This window comes from Elgaria multicarinata, chromosome 11 (genome assembly GCF_023053635.1).
Source record: "Elgaria multicarinata webbii isolate HBS135686 ecotype San Diego chromosome 11, rElgMul1.1.pri, whole genome shotgun sequence".
NCBI lineage: Eukaryota > Metazoa > Chordata > Lepidosauria > Squamata > Anguidae > Elgaria > Elgaria multicarinata.
The window spans coordinates 36,424,105-36,442,693 of record NC_086181.1 but is presented as its reverse complement, the minus strand read 5'-3'; the positions used below and the strand labels follow the sequence as shown (position 1 = coordinate 36,442,693).

Here is an 18,589-nt window from a genome sequence, read left to right as displayed (position 1 = left end):
CCTCCTCTGTGTGACAAAAGGTTGAAGAGTGTATACAAAAGTATTTGAAGAGTGCTATCATGTCTCCATGGATGATATTCTGGAGGTGACAGACTTGACTTTGGGGGAGCTGGGGGTGGCAACGGCCGACAGAAAGCTCTGGCGTGGGCTGGTCCATGAAGTCACGAAGAGTCGGAAACGACTGAACGAATAAACAACAACAAAATCATGTCTCCCCTCAATCTTCTCTTCTCCAGGCTAAACATGCCCAGTTGTTTCAGCCTCTCCTGATAGGGCTTTGTTTCCAGACCCCTTATCATCCTGGTTGCCCTCCTCTGAACAGGCTCTAGCTTGTTCTATGCTTTTTTAGACAGAAAAAAAGGCATAGAACTCTCAGCATGTCCCAGCCAGCATGTTAAAGCTGCAGGAGCCCTGCCCTCTTTCATATTTGGTCACTATAGCTATACGCCTGCAGCTTTAATTGTGATGAAGAGGGAATTTCACCAGGTGCTGCATGCATACAAATAACACTGGCTGAAATTCTCTTTTCAATACAACTGTTAAAGAAACAGGAGCCCTGTCCTCCTTTCCATATGGTCACCTACACAGGTGGGACATGAGTGTGCAAGCACCTTCCCACTGCAACTGCAATTCAGAGGCATGCTTGCCAGTGATCCTGATATAAATCCTGGCATGACAAGCACAAATCCAACAGGTGTGCGGTTTGCCCCAATCGCTGTGCCATCCTGTTCGGAGATCTTCACCTGTTGGATTTCAGCCTGCTGCATACCTCTATTAAAGGCACTGCAGCCCCGCCGGAAGAAATAAAAAAAGCTTTCTTATTTGCACATCAGTCCAGTGCCTATTAAACAGACAACTTTTGAAGGGCAAGAATTACATACTGAGCTGAACGGAGCTTTAATTGAATATGTTAAGTGACTTTCTTAGATCATCAATCAGGAAATACTTCCAAGAAAAGCACTTCAGAATGAACGTATATCTACACGAGAATGACAAGGCTAGAGAGAGAGAAGGACATTTGGGGATCATATAATCTGAAATACTTCTTTACAATGTGCTTCCAAACCTACAACAATCAGAATTCAAAGAATTGCAAACAAAATGATCCCGGACATAGAAAGTAATTCTCCTGTGCCACTAGGCGGCGCTAACACATTTACACACGCAATAGGACGTTAAATGTCCTGCAATTCAACGTGGCACATAATGATAGAGGTTGGTATGCAATTTTTTTAGCTAGTGTTTCTCAGCTGGCTCGTTGGTCTAGGGGTATGATTCTCGCTTAGGGTGCGAGAGGTCCCGGGTTCAAATCCCGGACGAGCCCTACTTTTATTGCAATATTTAAAAAACGGTCAAATTTTCCTCTATAAGGTGCCACAAGACACCCTTTCCCCCATGCAATACACTCAACAGAGGTACTCTTCTGAAAATTCTTCCTATGGGGGTATAAGATGCGTCTTTTTTTTAAAAAAGGATTATTTCAACTTCCTTTTTATTTATTTTTTGAACTCTGCTCCTGGGAAAGAAAGTTTCATTCCCATATTCTGGTTTTCATATGCTTACTGGTATACCGTTTTCCAAGATATCACAGATGAATGGATGAATGAATATTAATAGTTCTTATATCTACATATGACTTCCGTCCCTCTACTTGGACAATATCAGTTCATGGCCAAAATAAGTCAGTTTTCAAACATAGCACCAATGTATGTGAAATAATAATAAAGGAGAGTGCTCTGGACCATGTGCAGAGCGCTTTCCTATCCCAACCCTGACAAGCATCAACACATCTAGAATTGGAAGCTCTGCAGAAAAGAGTGAATAGTATTTTTAAAAAATAAATAAATGAAATAATTTTATTTCCTTAAACACTTTCTTCTCAGGCTTTCCAGACCTATCACTTTTTAAAGCAACAAATGAAGGTACATTTCCCCTCACCATTTATGTCAGTTACCATGGGATAAATAGCTTTTAATAAAGAAGATAATGGCCGTCCTTCTTTCTATAGGAATGGTCCTAGAGATTGGGTCAGATACTAGGGGAAAAATAGTATTTGAATATATAAACTAATATCCTGGATGCGTGAGAGGCATTCCTGCATTGGAGATCCTGCAGGGGGTTGGACTAAATGACCTCTAGGGATATTTTCCCAACTCTAAAATTCTATGATTCCATGATAAATATTCAAGTCTGAGGGCAAAAACAGACTCGACATGGGAGTTTTGCAATGAGAGTTACAGATATTTTAACTTAAAAGCAGTGGTGGTGGAGGCGATTTTGATTGGAGGAGGGGCACTGGGGAAGTAGAGGTTAATTCAATCTCCTGCCCTGTAGCTCCAATTTAATGCCATCCCGAAGATGCTATTATTTGTACTGTGAGTGGGGTGGTGGTGGTGGTAGGCATGATACGGGTATTTATATTCTCCCTCCCCTACTCCTGGCAGAGCTATAAGCAGCTGTGTGTATGTGTATGTCTAGATGTGTGAAATATTTAGGATGCAATCCTATGCAGGTTTAGCATAGCTGGCTGGGGAATGCAGGGAGTTGTAGGACATTTTTCTGGCCAGGTTATCTGAAAAAAAACCCCAAAAAACCCCAAAGCCCTGACCCTGCTCCCCATCACACCCCCGATGGCCCTGGACTCCCCCCCCATTCCGGCTCCTTTCCTCTGATGACCCCCCCACTACTCGTGGGGAAGAGGGAAGAAGCCGGGATGGGCACCCACACCATCTGCAGTCCTCGGGATCGTTCTGGGACCGCATGTAAAACCGGAATAACTGAGGGAAATGGAGGGATCATCCCTCCCTGATTCCGGGATCCCCTGAATTTGGACACACAGGGATGCTCCCAGGATGATCCTTCCAAAAAAACGATGGTGTAGAAAGGGCCTCAGTAGGGCTGGAAAAACTCCTGCCTGAAACTCTGGACAGCTCCTGCTGGTGGTCAGTGTCGGCAATATGGGCTAGAGGAATCAATGGTCTGACCTCAATCTGAGTCAGCTTCTTTAAGTCCCCATGTTCCTAGAACCCATCACATGTGTGTTTCTGCCTTCAAGAGTTTCTGAGGGTTGTGTGTGTGTGCACATATGCAGTAGGAAGTGTGCCACTGATAGTGGTCCTTAAAAACCCGGTCCTACCATTAGGCAGGGTGATGTGGCCCGCTGGCGTAAGATGTTAAGATACCATTCAGAAGGTAGCAAATGGCCATTTTTTTTTACTATTATGATGATACTTTTGACTGCCGCAGGGGTTGCTGTTTGGATTTCCTGCCTCATGTGCTGAAATATCTTTCACTATTCCTGGACTGAAAGAGTCCAGTATAATTGAATGGAACTAGCACAGTTCCAGTGCCAATTGGCTATGACCTATGCCATCATCACCCTGTGTGGAATTCTCTGTATGAAATTATTTCAAATGCAAAGAAAGACGACGACAGCACCACTAACAACAACACAGAGCCCCAATCTTAGGGGTTACTCTCTCTCTCTTCCTGCTCCTTTAACAGCAGCCTGAAATTAGCGGGGTGGAATTTTAACCATCACGATGTTTAGGCCACAAAATCGTCCATTGGCTACATTTCTGAATGTCAGGAGCTGTTAAGAGCACAGTAGCTGTCCCATTTTTTTTAAATGAACAAATAAAACTTGGCAACTATGGTTGAAAAGGGGCCAAGCAGATATTATTATTATTTTTTGCTAGGGATGTGGTTCTATAAACTCAGGTGATTAGAACGTTAATCTTGTAAACATGAGGCCATGTGCTCAAAGCACACTGCGGACTCTGCTTCCATGTGTCTGTCACCACTGTGCTGTGATTAGCAGGCTGACTTTTGCTGTGGGAGGGAGACTTCATGGAGGTTTCTTCATCCTTTTCCTGCTCACCACCTGAGCAATTCCAGCTGCTCCACAGCCCTGCCATTAGCCCAATTAGAGACCCTCCGGGACGGGAAGGAGCATGGCTCTCAGAGGCACAACCAGCTAGGGAATTTCCCACAATGCCACCTGCTTGTGCCAAAGTTACAGCCATGCAACTCACCCAGAGTGGTGAGTAATGGCCACTGAGCATTCGCATGAAGCTTGTCTGGGCCTGCTGATTCAATTACCAGGCCCTCAGGCTCTCTAGAGGCTCTTTGACACAGGTGGACAAAGAATTGTCACCGTTTTAGTCCCTGTGAGCCACGATAAACAGCTGTCAAGGGTAATTCAGCCTCAATTAACTCTTTAACCCTGTCTCACTGTTAATGAGGCAAGAATTCAGGCAAACGCTCTTGATCTGTCGACAGACTCCAACAGGGTAATTCTTCGTCACCCGTCTCGCAACTCTGAGCCGTGTTTTGTGCACACGATTTCTCCCTTTCATAGAAGACGAGAAGTTTGCACACACGGACCTGAGCATAATCACTCATACGTGCTCCACTTGTCAAGTGGGTGCTGGTATTGTAAAATTTCCCCACCGATAATGGTAACCACAACAATGACAACAGGGCAATGCAAACCACACTGACAACGTTGCCAGTTACTCAAGCAAAAATGTTTGCCCTATCGGTGGATCTAGGGTTCAACCTGGGCGCCAAAGTCCAGTGCCCCCACAGTTTGGAGAGGGGAGAAATTATCACCCAGGGAGCAGGCTGGCGATGAGGCAGAAGCAAACTCCATTTTATTCCTGTAGTCAGAATGGTGCTATGATCTAAGTGAGTTTAAAAGGCAAAACTTCACAGGCTCTGGGTCAGGGCTGGCCCAAGACATTTCACCGCCTGAGGCAAAGAACAAGATAACACCCCCTTCCATGCCATGTACAAAAGCAAACTGGCCCTGACATTTGAATCTTCCTTCCACACCGGTGACAAAAGCACATCATCCCCTGTTCCTGAGCGCACCAGGCTAGCTTAGGGAGTTCAGATCTGGTCGTATGGCATACAAGCAATCTCCTGCAACACCTTGCTGCCGTCTCCCAACATCTGCTGCCTGAGGCAACTGCCTCACCCTGCCTAATGATAGGGCCGGCCCTGCTCAACGTAGCTTTAAAAAAAAAAAAAGGATTGGCAAACAGTTTTGTTGTAGTTGTTCTAACATATCAGGAATGTAGAAGCAGTTGCAAAGCACAGTGGTTATGGAGGGGGCGGGAAGGAATTTTTTAGTGATGTGCTTCACAACTAAAGTAATACACAGGGCCATCTTAAAAAAACCAACCCCTTCTCATAGGACTGTTAAGTCCAAGATCTAAAATTGCTTAGCGGCACTATTGCATGAGTGGATAGTGAAGCAGATGACAGGTGTGCCTCAGGCCTGTTGCCCCTATTATTAAATTTGGCTCTGTGCGTGCACTAAAGAAACACACAAAGGAACTGCTGATTGGTCGGAAATGGGCCGTGTACTTTTAAATTCAACATTTCCTTCTTCCTCTGTTCCAAGGTCACAACATGATGAGGTTAAGCTGTGAAACCCTAGAGAATGTTAAGGTTAAGCAAGGATATGAAGCCTGGGGCAGAGTGGCGACTTTAGAGACAATTAAAAAAATAACAGTCACCGAACCGATTTTATCCAGTCCCAGAAGCATGCAGACCTATATCCAGGTGACAGATGAAAGCAGGACTAGCTATAATTATAACACGGCCTTAAGCAGCTGCCATCGTCATTTCTTCTCCCTGGAGGATCGTGGGAACTGCGGTTCTGTGAAAAACAGGAGCGAATTCTCAGCACCGTCGCTAAGCTACGCAGGTTCCCACGATCCCTTGGGGAGTTGGCGGTGGAACCATGGAAGTTAAACTGCTGCGATGCTGAATGCAAGCATTCAAAGGCACAGACCTGTGATAACAACATAACTAATCAAACGTTGTCATATAGATGTGCCTTAACTGGTTGCAACCAATCCTTAGAATCAGCATTGAAAAGTGGGGAGGGGCACTTAGACTAGCCTGGGGTCTGATAGGAGTTGCAGTCCACCACTTCTCGAGTGCGCTGTGGGGTTGGGTCTACACTGTGAGCCCAACAGCATAACGATGCCCAATGACTAGATTTTTATTTATTTATTATTGCATTTATAACCTGCCTTTTTTCCTTCAAGGAACCCAAGGCGGTATACATAATCCTCTTCCTCCTCTCCATTTTTTTCCTCACAACAACCCTGTGAGGTAGGCTGGGCTGAGAGTCTGTGACTGGCCCAAAGTCACCCAGTGGGTTTCCATGGCTGAGTGGGGACTAGAACCCGGATCTCCCGACTCCCAGTCCGACACTTTAGCCACTACACCACACTGGCTCTGAACCAGCCTGGTCTGCTCTTTTGCTTCTCAGTGCAGCTTAGACAAATCAGGAGGCCCTGCCTATTGACAAACTCCCCCAAAAGAACAAATGACCACTGGTATTGCAGCCAAGTTATAAACGTTTAGTGTGTGTGTGTGTGTGTGTGTGTGTGTGTGTGTGTGTGTGTGTATGAATATGAGAAACATTTGGGTATAAATCACCAGCTACAGTCACAAATAACAGTATGCTACAATATAGGGGGAACATATGGAAAGGAGGACAGGGCTCCTGTATCTTTAAGAGTCACATAGAAAAGGGAATTTCAGCAGATGTCTTTTGTATATATGAAGAACCTGGTGAATTTTCCTCTTCGTCACAACAGTTAAAGCTGCAAGAGCTATACTAGAGTGACCAGATTTAAAAGAGGGCAGGACTCCTGCAGCTTTAACTGTTGAGATGAAGAGGAAAATTCACCAGGTTCCCCATATATACAAATGACACCTGCTGAAATTTCCTTTTCAATACAACTGTTAAAGATACAGGAGCCCTGTCCTCCTTTTCATATGGCCACCCTAATTCCAGCAGGTGTCCTTTGTATGCATGCAGCACCTGGTGAAATTCATCGCCACAGTGAAAACCGCAGGAGCCCTGCCCTCTTTTGTATCTCGTCAAGAGGGCAGGGCTCCTCCAGCTTTCACTGTTGTGATGAAGAGGGAATTTCCCTAGGTGCTACATGCATACAAATGACACCTACACAACTATTGAAGATACAGGAGCCCTGTCCTCCTTTCCATATGGTCACCCTTAAATAAATAAATAAATAAATAAATAAAATCCTGTCTGGAACGCTGGAGAGTTGCTGCCATTCAGTGTCAAGAATACTGGGCCAAATAGACCATACTTTCATGCAGTATAAGTCTGCTTCCTACATTCCTAATTGATCCAATTGATTTTTAAATCCTAATTGATTTTTAAAGCCATTTAAGCCAGTGGTTCTTAGCACCACGTATTGTGGCAGCAAATTCTACCAGGCACTTATGCTGTGTGTGAACTACTGCTCTCTCTCTCTCTTTTTGTCTGTCCTGACTGAATCTCCTTCCAATTAGTCTAAGCAGATGACCCCCAGTATTACAAGAGAAGAAATATATCTATCCACTTTCTCCACTCCATGCATGATTTAATGAACCTCTACCATAATCTCTGCACCTATTTTTTTTTTTTAAAAAAAACCCCACCCTTAAATAACGAGCTCCTTTTTCATAGGGAAGATTCTCTAGCTAGACCCTTGATGGTTAGAGATGCTGGTAAAAAAGTTGGTAACCCTAGTTAGGTACAGGGTTTGGCAACGCTAGTCAAAGGTAGTGGTAAGTTAATAAGGGCCTCTTTATGTGTTACATTGTCAGCACATTTTAATCTCTCTCTCTGTGTCTTTGTGTATATCATAGTGTCAGAGAACTGTGATTTGTCACACTTTCTCCCTGTACCACACACATCTTCAAAAACACAACTTCCTCCTAGAATGTGTGATACAACCTACATATGCTTTAACAGGTTTATCAAGCATATGTTCCACCAAGCAGGGTGATTGCTGTTGAATGCTGGTCAGGGAACGCCTTGGAACGAAGGATTCTGAATTTTAAAAGTTATCCTAGTACATATGACTTGGCGGGTGCTTCTGCCAGGTGAGGTTAGGTGACCAGTAACTGGGGACTTCTCAGCAGTGGCACCCCATCAGTAGAATGCCCTTCCTTGGCAGGTAAAGGCAACATCAGTGAACATAGGAGGCAGGTTAAGTTCACCCAGACTATAGCTTTCGCTGTTGTTGGTTTGTGACCTGAGATTGACTGATTGCCCTTTTCCAAACAGCAACTTTGAAAGAACTGATTGCGCTTGCTGCTTGATTTATAGACTGTAGTCTGTAAGCAATGGGAAAATATTTTTTAATAGAAAAGTGGTCTATAAATACTTGAAATAAAATAAGATAATGGAGAGGTTGCCAAAATCTGAATCCGCTCCTGTATTCAGCTCCCTTTAATTAAAATCAGTTTGCTTTGAATTAGCGCCCTTTAAAAACCTGCTTTACCAGGTGGTAAAACTTCTCTCCCTGTGGTATGTCATTAAAAGCTTTACCTGTTGATCTTTGAAGGGATCAAGAGAAGGTCAAGCGAAACCCCCACATTTTTCTGTCCAGTTAATATTGGAATGGCCTTGCTGGATCACACTCAAGACCATTTTAATCTCTTATTATTTTTGTAGCTGGCTAAACTAGTTACAACGCTTAGGTAGATCCAGGGGGGGAAACCCACACAAGAATGTTTAGTGCAAATCAGACATTGTGCAAAGTTTGTGAGGGACATGATGATATCCCCTGGCTACAAGATGTTGCTAAAATAAATAAATCCCCCCCTCTCTCTTAATTTGTGAGTAAACCACACATAACATTGCCAAGTAGCTAGAAAAACATAGCCTAGCCTGCTCTTTTAATAGCAGCATGCTGTGGAGGAATTTCCCAGAGTGTAGGGATAAGAAAGATTCCCCACCCACCCCGGTATGTGTTTGCAGAACAAGTTGCTGTTAAAGACATAGGCACAGAAGCCGGGAAGAAAAGTTGGCAACACTACTCCAAAATCAGTTGGCCACAGGAATTTATCATCTGCCAGAGCACTATTAAAATTCTTATTTTCCCTTTTCATATGTCATTAAAGCTTGGCGCGTCAGGCCATCCCTGGTGGCTAGTCTACATTATCCGGGCTCTAACAAGACAAACCCCGCCTCCACCTTGCTCCAAAAATACCCCCAGTGCAACAAAGTTTCCTGACAAACTTTTACAGGATTTAATGAGGTCTCTTGGCTGACATCAGAGCACCTGCTTAGAGGCGGGATCATAATTGGGCACATGATATCCCTGGCGGGCCAGCTCTTAATAGGAGCACCAATTATCTCTCCCCTGTGGAGCCCAGGGGTGTCATTAAAGCCATGCAGCTCGCTCGTTTCTGTCGGGGATTTGGGGAGTTGACGAGAAGGCTGGCGAGATTGTTAATTACACTGCTGTGCTCTCTTGGGTGCGTGTTAGTCTTGCTGAGTGTTTGGGGAGGGAATACCTCTACTACCAGAAAGAATTGGGACACATTAATTATATGATCGTAGAAAGGGGCCTTAGGCAAAACCAGACCATTGGTCCATGTAGCCTAGTACTGTCCGTTCTGACAGAGGCTTCAGTGCACTTTCCAAGGTCCCAGCACGCTGGCTAGGCCTAGTTTCAGTGGCAAGGCTTGTGCCCCGCTTTGAAAAAGTGGCTGGGTCTAGGAGGTGCCATTTAATTTCCCCACAAGACACCAGAGTGATGCTGTGCAGGGGGTATTGTGGGACTCTTAAATAGCAGTTCATGGATCCAGCCAGCACAGGGTGGCCATGCATCATCTTTTACAAAGGGCATTCCTGTGTTTGAAGGGCTGGCAGAGGACATAAGAACATAAGAAGAGCCCTGCTGGATCAGACCAAGGGTCCATCTAGTGCAGCACTCTGTCCACACAGTGGCCAACCAGCCATTGGACAGGGATGAACAAGCAGGACATGGTGCAACAGCACCCTTCCACCCATGTTCCCTAGCAACTGGTGCACACAGGCTTACCGCCTCAAATACTGGAGGTAGCACACAACCATCAGGGCTAGTAGCCATTGATAGCCTTTGCCTCCAGGAATTTATCCAACCCCCTTTTAAAGCCATCCAAATTGGTGGCTATCACTACATCCTGTGGTAGTGAGTTCCATAATTGAACTATGTGCTGTGTGAAGAAGTATTTCCTTTTATTTGTCCTGGATCTCCCACCAGTCAGCTTCATGGGATGACCCCGGGTTCTAATGTTTTGAGAGTGGGAGAAAAATGTCTCCCTATCCACATTCTCCATACCATGCATGCTTTTGTACACTTCTATCATGTCTCCCCTTAGCCTCCTTTTTTCTAAGCTAAACAATCCCAGTTGATGTAACCTTCCCTCACAGGGGAGATGCTCCAGCCCCTCTGTCTGGAGAGCTGTCCAGTCCAAGTCTACTATAAAGATAGTGAGCTTAAGAACTGTTGCCCATCAAAATTTTGCACTTGAACAATCTACTGCACAGGCAGGTATACACGTCAAACTGGCAACAGTCTTTGGTGTGATGTATTGTATTTCTACTTAAACCATAGCAATTATTTCCAAATTTGCATCCATACCTGTAAGATAGCATATGCAAAGTTCATGCAAAGTGTTCTCTTTTTTTTGTCCTTTTTTGGGGTAATACATTTCCTCTTTTTTGGATGGTTCATAAGGAGCTACCCTCAATCCTAGAATTGCCCCTTCCAGGGAAGGTTGTTCCTAGTCTTACGATCTGAGTTCTTTAGCTGGAAACTCAACCTGGATCCTTCTCAGGGCAGGCCCAAGAGATTCGATAGGCTGAGGCGAAGGACAAGATGGCACCGCCACATCCCTGTTCCACATACATATGTTGACTGGACTGGCAGCAGCTGAAACCTACTTAATCTATGTGATGAGGCATTTTTGTGTACTGAGGGCAGCATACTAGAATTGAATACAATTCTGCCTGTCACATATTAAAGCCAGGAGAACACTAAATCCAGAGATTGTTGGAAATGAAGGTGTGTAGCACGTGTACCTTCCTTAAGAACAACTGGTTCTAATTCTTCTGGCTTTTAACCTCTGAATAGAAGGGATGGTGGAGTAGTACCTTTTGAGGGGCATGAGTTCATCATGACAATGTGTCTACACATCCACCCATCCACCAAAGAGCATCAGTACATAGCATCACATTCCATAGTACATCCATAGCTGATGCTATGATCACATCATAGCATCAGCATGATGGTAATCCTATGCATCCTTACCCAGGGGTAAGCTCCATTGAACTCAGTGATGCATGCTTCTGACTGCATATGACTGCTATTTTTCTTAAGAACATACCAGCACTGCTGGATCAGACCAGGGGTCCATCTCTTCCTGCCTTCTGTCGCCTGTGGCCTTAGCTAGACCTAAGGTTTATCCCGGGGTCATCCCTGTTCATGTAAATGACACACAGGATATCCTGGGAGCAGGCAGGGACAATCCCGGGATAAACCTTAGGTCTAGCTAAGGCCACAGTGCCCAACCCATGAGAATCCCACAAGCAGGACATGAGTGCAACAGCACCCTCCTGCCCATGTTCCCCAGCAACTTAGAAGAATGACTGCCATTTTTATTGGTAGAAAAGCGGGGTACAAATCAAATCAAATAATGAGGTTCAACATGTAAAACACATTGTGCTTTAACAAAGATTATCCTTCAGCCAGCTGGAACACAACATTTTGCTTTTCAGTAGAACTGCAGACCTTCTTGCACTGAAGTGTTACCATTTAAACTTCTAGCATGAAGGAGGAAACCACATCAAAGCAAAGGAAAAACTGAATATTGAGCTTCTGCCTGATTATTTCCCTCCATTCTCTGGATTCCTCTATGCCAGGGATGGGGAACTTCTGGTCCGTGGGCTGCATATGGCCCTCAAGGTTCCCTGTGCCTCATCTCCGATTAGAGACTTGAGAGAAGGGATTTCCCTTCCTCCCTCCCAAGCTGAAACGAGGCTTCACATCTATGCTAATCTGCCACAAACCATAGTAAACTTGAATGCTTCATTATCACCAACTTTACCCTGGCCGGCAGATGAAGTCACTGCTCCTGCTTTTGAAAGAAAGCCCCAGAGCTGTGCACCCCCACATTACTGCTTGCCCCCTTGGAAGTCATGCTTTAGGCTTCTGCAGGGTTTGACTCTTTCTCCCGCCCTGGTTAACAAACTGCATGAAATAGCAGGAAGAGGTTTGAGGTGCCATATAGATGATTCTCTGCTTTCTCTCTGTTTTGCAGATGAGCCTGTGGGCGTCCTGAACCAGCATTTGGGTACAGTTATGGATTGGATGACGGCCTGTTCTAGACAGATGTAGACTCTCTTTCTGACCTAGTGGCAAATTCCATTTTGGAGAAGCTCTTGTTGGCTGCATTCCAGAGGTAGGCAGGGACAAAGGGGCAGATTCAGAATACTAAAAGTGCTGGCATAGTTTAGCTTGGAGTTCTTATTGCCAGTAACTAACCCTTACGAGAGACATTTCAATCTCGGGGGGGGGGGGGACTTTACAAAAGTTGGGGAAAAGGGGTGGAACCAAGGGACAGGACGATGGCCTTCTGGGGAATTCTGGAGGGTCAGATTTGTCCTAAGCCCTGATGTTTTGCGCCACTGCACTACAGGGTCACAGTATGGAGGCGTTTATGTTCTACTATTGATGGAAGTGGGTTTTTTTTTATCAGCTTCACCTGATACGCCAGCAGCTACAACCCTACCTGGATGGAGGTAGCTGGACCACAACTACCCAAACCCTGATAAGCACCTGTTTAGACTGTTGCAATGTCTTGTATCTGGATCTGGTTTAAAAATGGCATGAAAACTGCAGTTGATTCAAAATTGGACTGCTAAATTATTAACTGGAACCAGCCAATTTGACCATATTACACCTGTGCTTTGTTGGCTTGACTCACTGGCTCCCAGTTCATCTCCAAGCCCAACTTAAAAGTGTTGGTTTTAACCGTTAAAACATGGGCGGGCGACACGTGGCTCTCCAGATGTTGTTGGACTGCAGATATGCTGGCTGGGGCAGATGGGAATTGCAGTCTAACAGCAACTGGAAGGCCACAGTTTGACCAGCTATGGTTTAAACCAAAATGGCTTGGTTACCTGAAAGACTTCCTTCTCCCATGGGAATCCACCTTAACCTTACATTCTTCCTTCGCCCTACTCTGAATGCTTCCACTGTATTAAGTGAAGAAGGTAACTACGTAGAAGACAGCCTTTTCAGCAATGGTTCCCCGGATGGAGAACAGCCTATCCAGACTGGTTTGCTAAAAAAGACTTGAGGTCTTTTTGGCATTAGGCAAAGACCTTTCTGTTCACCTGGGCCTTTTAAATATTTCATGCAGTCTGGAAGCATCTCAGTTTCAAAATCTGTTTAATTTTGGGGGTGCTATGAGTTTGGGTTTGTTGTCATATTTCATTTTGCTTTGGCTTTCAAGGTTTTAAGTTCTATTTCATATTTAAATTATTTTTGTTTCTTTATCGTAAGCTGTAAGAACGTTATCTTACGAGGTAACATACAAATGTCACAAATCGATAAAATATCTCAGGCGTTCCCTATAACACATGGTGAGGGAATTACACGCTGGGCATTCCCCGAGACACTATTTTTAATTAATGCTTTGTGTGCGCTAGTGTTTCTTACATTCCCAACTTTCAAATCAACTTCTAGCCAGGATTGGGCACCTGCTCCATTAAAGCCATAGGATACTCAGGGTAAACACGGATATACTGTAGGCCTTCCCTTTGGAAGGTGGGCCACTATTTTACGAGAAGCCACTTCTGCTTGTGGGGCTGTACTGGAAATTGAGATAGACCCTGCAGGAATTCTTGGGTTATGAAGCTCCTGTCGGCTAGAGGACACAATATTCCCATTTTTCATCTATTGGCATGGTCATGGACAATAGATGGGTAACTGCAGAATAGAAAATTGCGTGGAAAACATTTCTGCATTGGTATCATGGGAAATCAATGCAGCCTGTAGGTTTTAAAATGCATATGTTTTAGTTTTGTAAGGCTGCCTTGAGGCACAATATTGAACAAAAGGCAGGATACAAATACATAATAAATATAATAATGCTCCATGGGAAGAAAGTTATGGTGGTGGTGTATACCCTATGCAAAAATCTGACCATGCAGAGGACGGGAAGTAAAGAATAGGAGTAAATTTTAATTGCTTCTATGGGGTGAAATTTGGGGCTATATTTTAATTACTACTTTGGTTTTCATGAAACATACTTTGGATTTTGACATTATCCACTTCACCCCACTTTACCACACCAATTGTGGATGCTTTTAGGATGTTTTAGTATGCTTTAAGGAAGTTTTAATAATGTATATTGTGTTTTGATTAATATTTTATGTATCTTATACTTGCTGTTTCCCCCCCGCCTCAATCAGAATGGAGAGGAGGGTTAGAAATTTATGATGATGATGATGATGCAGGACACGAGTATGTGTGTGTGCGTCTTTCAAAAAAACAAAACGAAAAAGCAAGACTTCCTATGCCACTGTCTGATAATCCTACAAATTTATCACAATCTTGATTTCATGAATCACAAATTCGAACGTTGCTCCCAACTCTACCAAACTTTATGCATGAAACGTTTCATTCTCAGGCAAGGCGAATTTGCAGCCAACAAAACACTTTAAAGTTGCAATGCGATGGATGTTTAGGGAGAAAAAAGTCCTACAGCTCCAAAGTTGTAGGACTTTTTTTCTGCCTAAATTTCCATAGGATTTGCCCTAAACATGCACAGGATTGATTGATAGAGAGGGGGAGAGAAAGAGAGAGACAAAACCCACAACTCTTCCTTCACCCCACCCATTATTCCAGAGTGATCTTCAAATTCTCGTCAGTAGGCGTCGCTAAAGTTCAGTCATTACGCAGTAATGAACACGTGAAACGCAACTAGTTTTCCAACTTCAAATACTGCTTGGAGAGAGTTGCTGTCAGCTGGCTCGTTGGTCTAGGGGTATGATTCTCGCTTTGGGTGCGAGAGGTCCCGGGTTCAAATCCCGGACGAGCCCAATTTTTTCCTCTCCCTGCCTCAAAAATGACTTTAAAAATGTCGCTGGGGAGAAAAAAAAGAGACAACGTTTAAAATAATGTCGATCGAATGTGAAGCTGCCGTTTTCTCCCCCCCCCCAACCGGGAAACAGGGAGATCATAGTTTGTATGTTTGTGTAGAAATTAATTCTATGAGGAGTAAGAAACCCCACTGGACCAAGCGGGGTTTGCTTCCGAGAAAAACTTGCATAGAATTGCCCTGTAAGCATTGCTGCCCCACACATCTGGGGCTGGTGAATGTGTGTGAAGTTTTTTCGCAGGCTTTTAAATCTGCAACGAGCAATACTAAACACTTTGTGTGACTATGTATCGATGTAGAAGTGACCTTTGGTGAGATTCGTTTTTTGGTTTTTTTAAATTAAATCTCTCGAATGCATTGTTTGATTAACTTTTATCTATTGCTTAATTTGTTTGGGATTTTTTGGGGGTGGGGGTGGGGGGTTGAATTATTTTTAGTATTGCATTGATAGCCGCCCCAGGGATCCTTTGCATGCTGCAGGTTCGTGGGATATAAGTTTAGTAATAAATATGCAATAAATCCGACAAAGAAGTGAGAAACACTTCCTCGTTACAGTATCGCATTACGACCTCTCTAGGACAGTGTGTGAAACTCTTACACTGTACAAGGCTCCATAGCTCAGGGGTTAGAGCACTGGTCTTGTAAACCAGGGGTCGCGAGTTCAAATCTCGCTGGGGCCTTTGTTATGTTCGCGCTTGCAACAAAATTTCAACGCCGGAAATTCTCAATGTCGAATTCTTACTAGCGCTGCGCTCCTGTCTCCTGATTGCTGGCAAATGCTGGAGCTTTGTTCCAGGTGATTTCTGTAATATCGGCATTTTTCTTTTAGAAGGTCCATTATTCGCATCCGATGACGTGAGCTCTAAAGTGTGAAAAAGCTTCTGCCGCGATCAATCTGTAAGTCTGGCTGGTGCCACAAATCTCTTCGTTGCTTTTGCAAAAGGTGAAAAATAGATGGCGAAGCCCCTGAAATGTAAAACTTCGGAAGGAAACAGTTCACAGCAATCTCTTGCAAATCCAGAATTTAAACGTGTTTGATCACAGTGCTCGCTCACCTTGGAGTTCTCTCACTCTCTCCTTTTAAGGGAGAGGTTCTGTGAGCATGTACAGAATGCGTTCCCCTCCAGGCAACCACAGCTGGGATGAGGAGGCTTCAGCTCAGCTCCTGTCCACTTTTTGCATGTTAAGGCGCAGTCCTATAACTTCTTATTTATTGGTGGCGGCTCTCTCTTCCCTGTTCTCTTTGCAACCCTTTCTTCCCCCACGGATGCGATGGGATCCAGCACTCCCACCCTAACCTTGTTCCCAAAGATCCAGGTCTTTTCCTCGTTCCATTTGGCAATTAAGATATGGACTAAAATTGGCTAAATAATCCAGTGATGCAGAAGAGAAAATCAGACCTCTCTTTTATGTGCCTGGAAAAGAGAGAAAGACTTACTCAGCAATCCTATGCATATTTACTCAGAAGTAAACCTTATTGGGTTCAATAGGATTTTCCCTTCACAAGACTCTCTCTCTCTCTGTGTAGAGTCACACCAGCAGAGGCTGGTGGCCCTAGTGTCAGTGGGGCTGAGAATCCGCTCTGGGTTTATTATTTATTTATTTATTTATTTATTTATTTATTTATATAGCACCATCAATGTACATGGTGCTGTACAGAGTAAAACAGTAAATAGCAAGACCCTGCCGCATAGGCTTACATTCTAATAAAATCATAGTAAAGCAATAAGGAGGGGAAGAGAATGCAAACAGGCGCTGGGTAGGGTAAACAGGCACAGGGTAGGGTAAAACTAACAGTATAGAGTCCAAACAACATCAGGTTTTAAAAGCTTTAGGAAAAAGAAAAGTTTTTAGCTGAGCTTTAAAAGCTGCGATTGAACTTGTGGATCTCAGATGTTCTGGAAGAGCGTTCCAGACGTAAGGGGCAGCAGAAGAAAATGGACCAAGCCGAGCAAGGGAAGTAGAGACCCTTGGGCAGGTGAGAAACATGGCATCAGAGGAGCGAAGAGCAGGAGCGGGGCAATAGTGTGAGATGAGAGAGGAGAGATAGGAAGGAGCTAGATAGTGAAAAGCTTTGAAGGTCAACAGGAGAAGTTTATATTGGATTCTGAAGTGAATTGGAAGCCAATGAAGAGATTTCAGAAGTGGAGTAACATGATCAGAGCGGTGAGCCAAGAAGATGATCTTAGCGGCAGAGTGGTGGACTGAGACCAACGGACTGATGTGAGAAGAAGGAAGGCCAGAGAGAAGAAGGTTGCAGTAGTTCAACCGAGAAATAACCAGTGCATGAACAAGCATCTTGGCAGAAGAGACAGACAGAAATGATCGAATCCAATCAGAACCAGTCAGAAATCTAAGGGAGCTGTCCAAGGCGCTGAATTCGTTTTGGGAACAGAGTTCAGCGCCTTGGACCACTCTTTTAGACTCTGTTTAGAGTTCAGAGTGGATTCACAGCCCCACTGAAATTGGAGCCACCAGTCTCTACTGAGGTGGCTCAGAAGTCGAGGCAATACGCCCAGTGTGCACCAGTTGCTGGGGAACATGGGTGGGAGGGTGCTGTTGCACCATGTCCTGCTTTGTTGGTCCCTGGTCGGCAGCTGGTTGGCCACTGTGTGATCAGAGTGCTGGACTAGATGGACCCTTGGCCTGATCCAGCAGGGCAGTTCTTATAATACATACGCACTTAAAAGAACATAAATCCCATTGAACGCAACAGAGCTGACTTCTTGGTAGACATACTTAAAATTGCACTGCTAAAGCCCTGCATTGGTAAAAGGAACAGATGCTGGGATGAAAACCTTTCCATCCCAGCTGTGGTTGCATGGAGGAGGGGGCATTCTGTACATGCTCATGGAGGGTCTCTCTTTTTAAAAAAAATCTTCAGAGTGAGCATTGTGATTTGAACACATCCTCGTATTTAAACTGGATTTGGAGGAAGGCTGCTGTGAACAGTTTATTTTCGGAAGTTTTCAGTTTCAGGCGCTTCTCCGTCTGTTTTTCTTCTGTTTTCCTCTGTCCTCGTCCTATAGTTAGAAGCGTGACTGATTTCTTGGATTCTAGTTCTTCCTTGGAAGGAATTATAAATGTTTCCTATCATTAGAAATTACCCGATTTAATCTCAATCCGTATAATAATTAAAAATAAAAATAATCTTGCTCTATGGAGATAGGTTTGGACTCCTCCCAATTTTTTTTTAACAAGCAAAGATAATTGAACAGGAGAGAGTTTGATTTGGGGGAAAAATGCTTAAAATTTACACAAGAGGAGAATTGGTGACAAATCCACAGGAGACACCACCAGTGTTACCACTAGGTGGCACTAAAACACAAAAACGTAGCTTAGAAAATGAAATAACGAGTTGGCTCGTTGGTCTAGGGGTATGATTCTCGCTTAGGGTGCGAGAGGTCCCGGGTTCAAATCCCGGACGAGCCCTATTTTTGCTTAGTTTGCTTTCAATTATATTCAAAATATGACCAAAGATTGCAGCAACTTCAGGAGGTGTTTTTATTTTTATGATGATGATGATGATGATTAATTTTATGAACAGGCTGAATCAATTCCCCATCTTGGAAACATCACCTCCTTTATTCTAAAACTGCATATTTCAGAAATA

General features: G+C 44.1%; 4 non-coding genes across 4 annotated transcripts; all 4 read left to right on the top strand.

The window, feature by feature from the left end:
- The first annotated feature begins 1,252 nt into the window (after positions 1 to 1,252).
- Positions 1,253 to 1,324, top strand: TRNAP-AGG (transfer RNA proline (anticodon AGG)). The gene has a single exon. It is a non-coding gene; the product is annotated as a tRNA-Pro (tRNA).
- A 13,521-nt stretch (positions 1,325 to 14,845) lies between these two features.
- Positions 14,846 to 14,917, top strand: TRNAP-UGG (transfer RNA proline (anticodon UGG)). The gene has a single exon. It is a non-coding gene; the product is annotated as a tRNA-Pro (tRNA).
- Positions 14,918 to 15,583: 666 nt separating this feature from the next.
- Positions 15,584 to 15,656, top strand: TRNAT-UGU (transfer RNA threonine (anticodon UGU)). The gene has a single exon. It is a non-coding gene; the product is annotated as a tRNA-Thr (tRNA).
- Positions 15,657 to 18,336: 2,680 nt separating this feature from the next.
- On the top strand, positions 18,337 to 18,408 carry TRNAP-AGG (transfer RNA proline (anticodon AGG)). The gene has a single exon. It is a non-coding gene; the product is annotated as a tRNA-Pro (tRNA).
- The last annotated feature ends 181 nt before the right edge of the window (positions 18,409 to 18,589 follow it).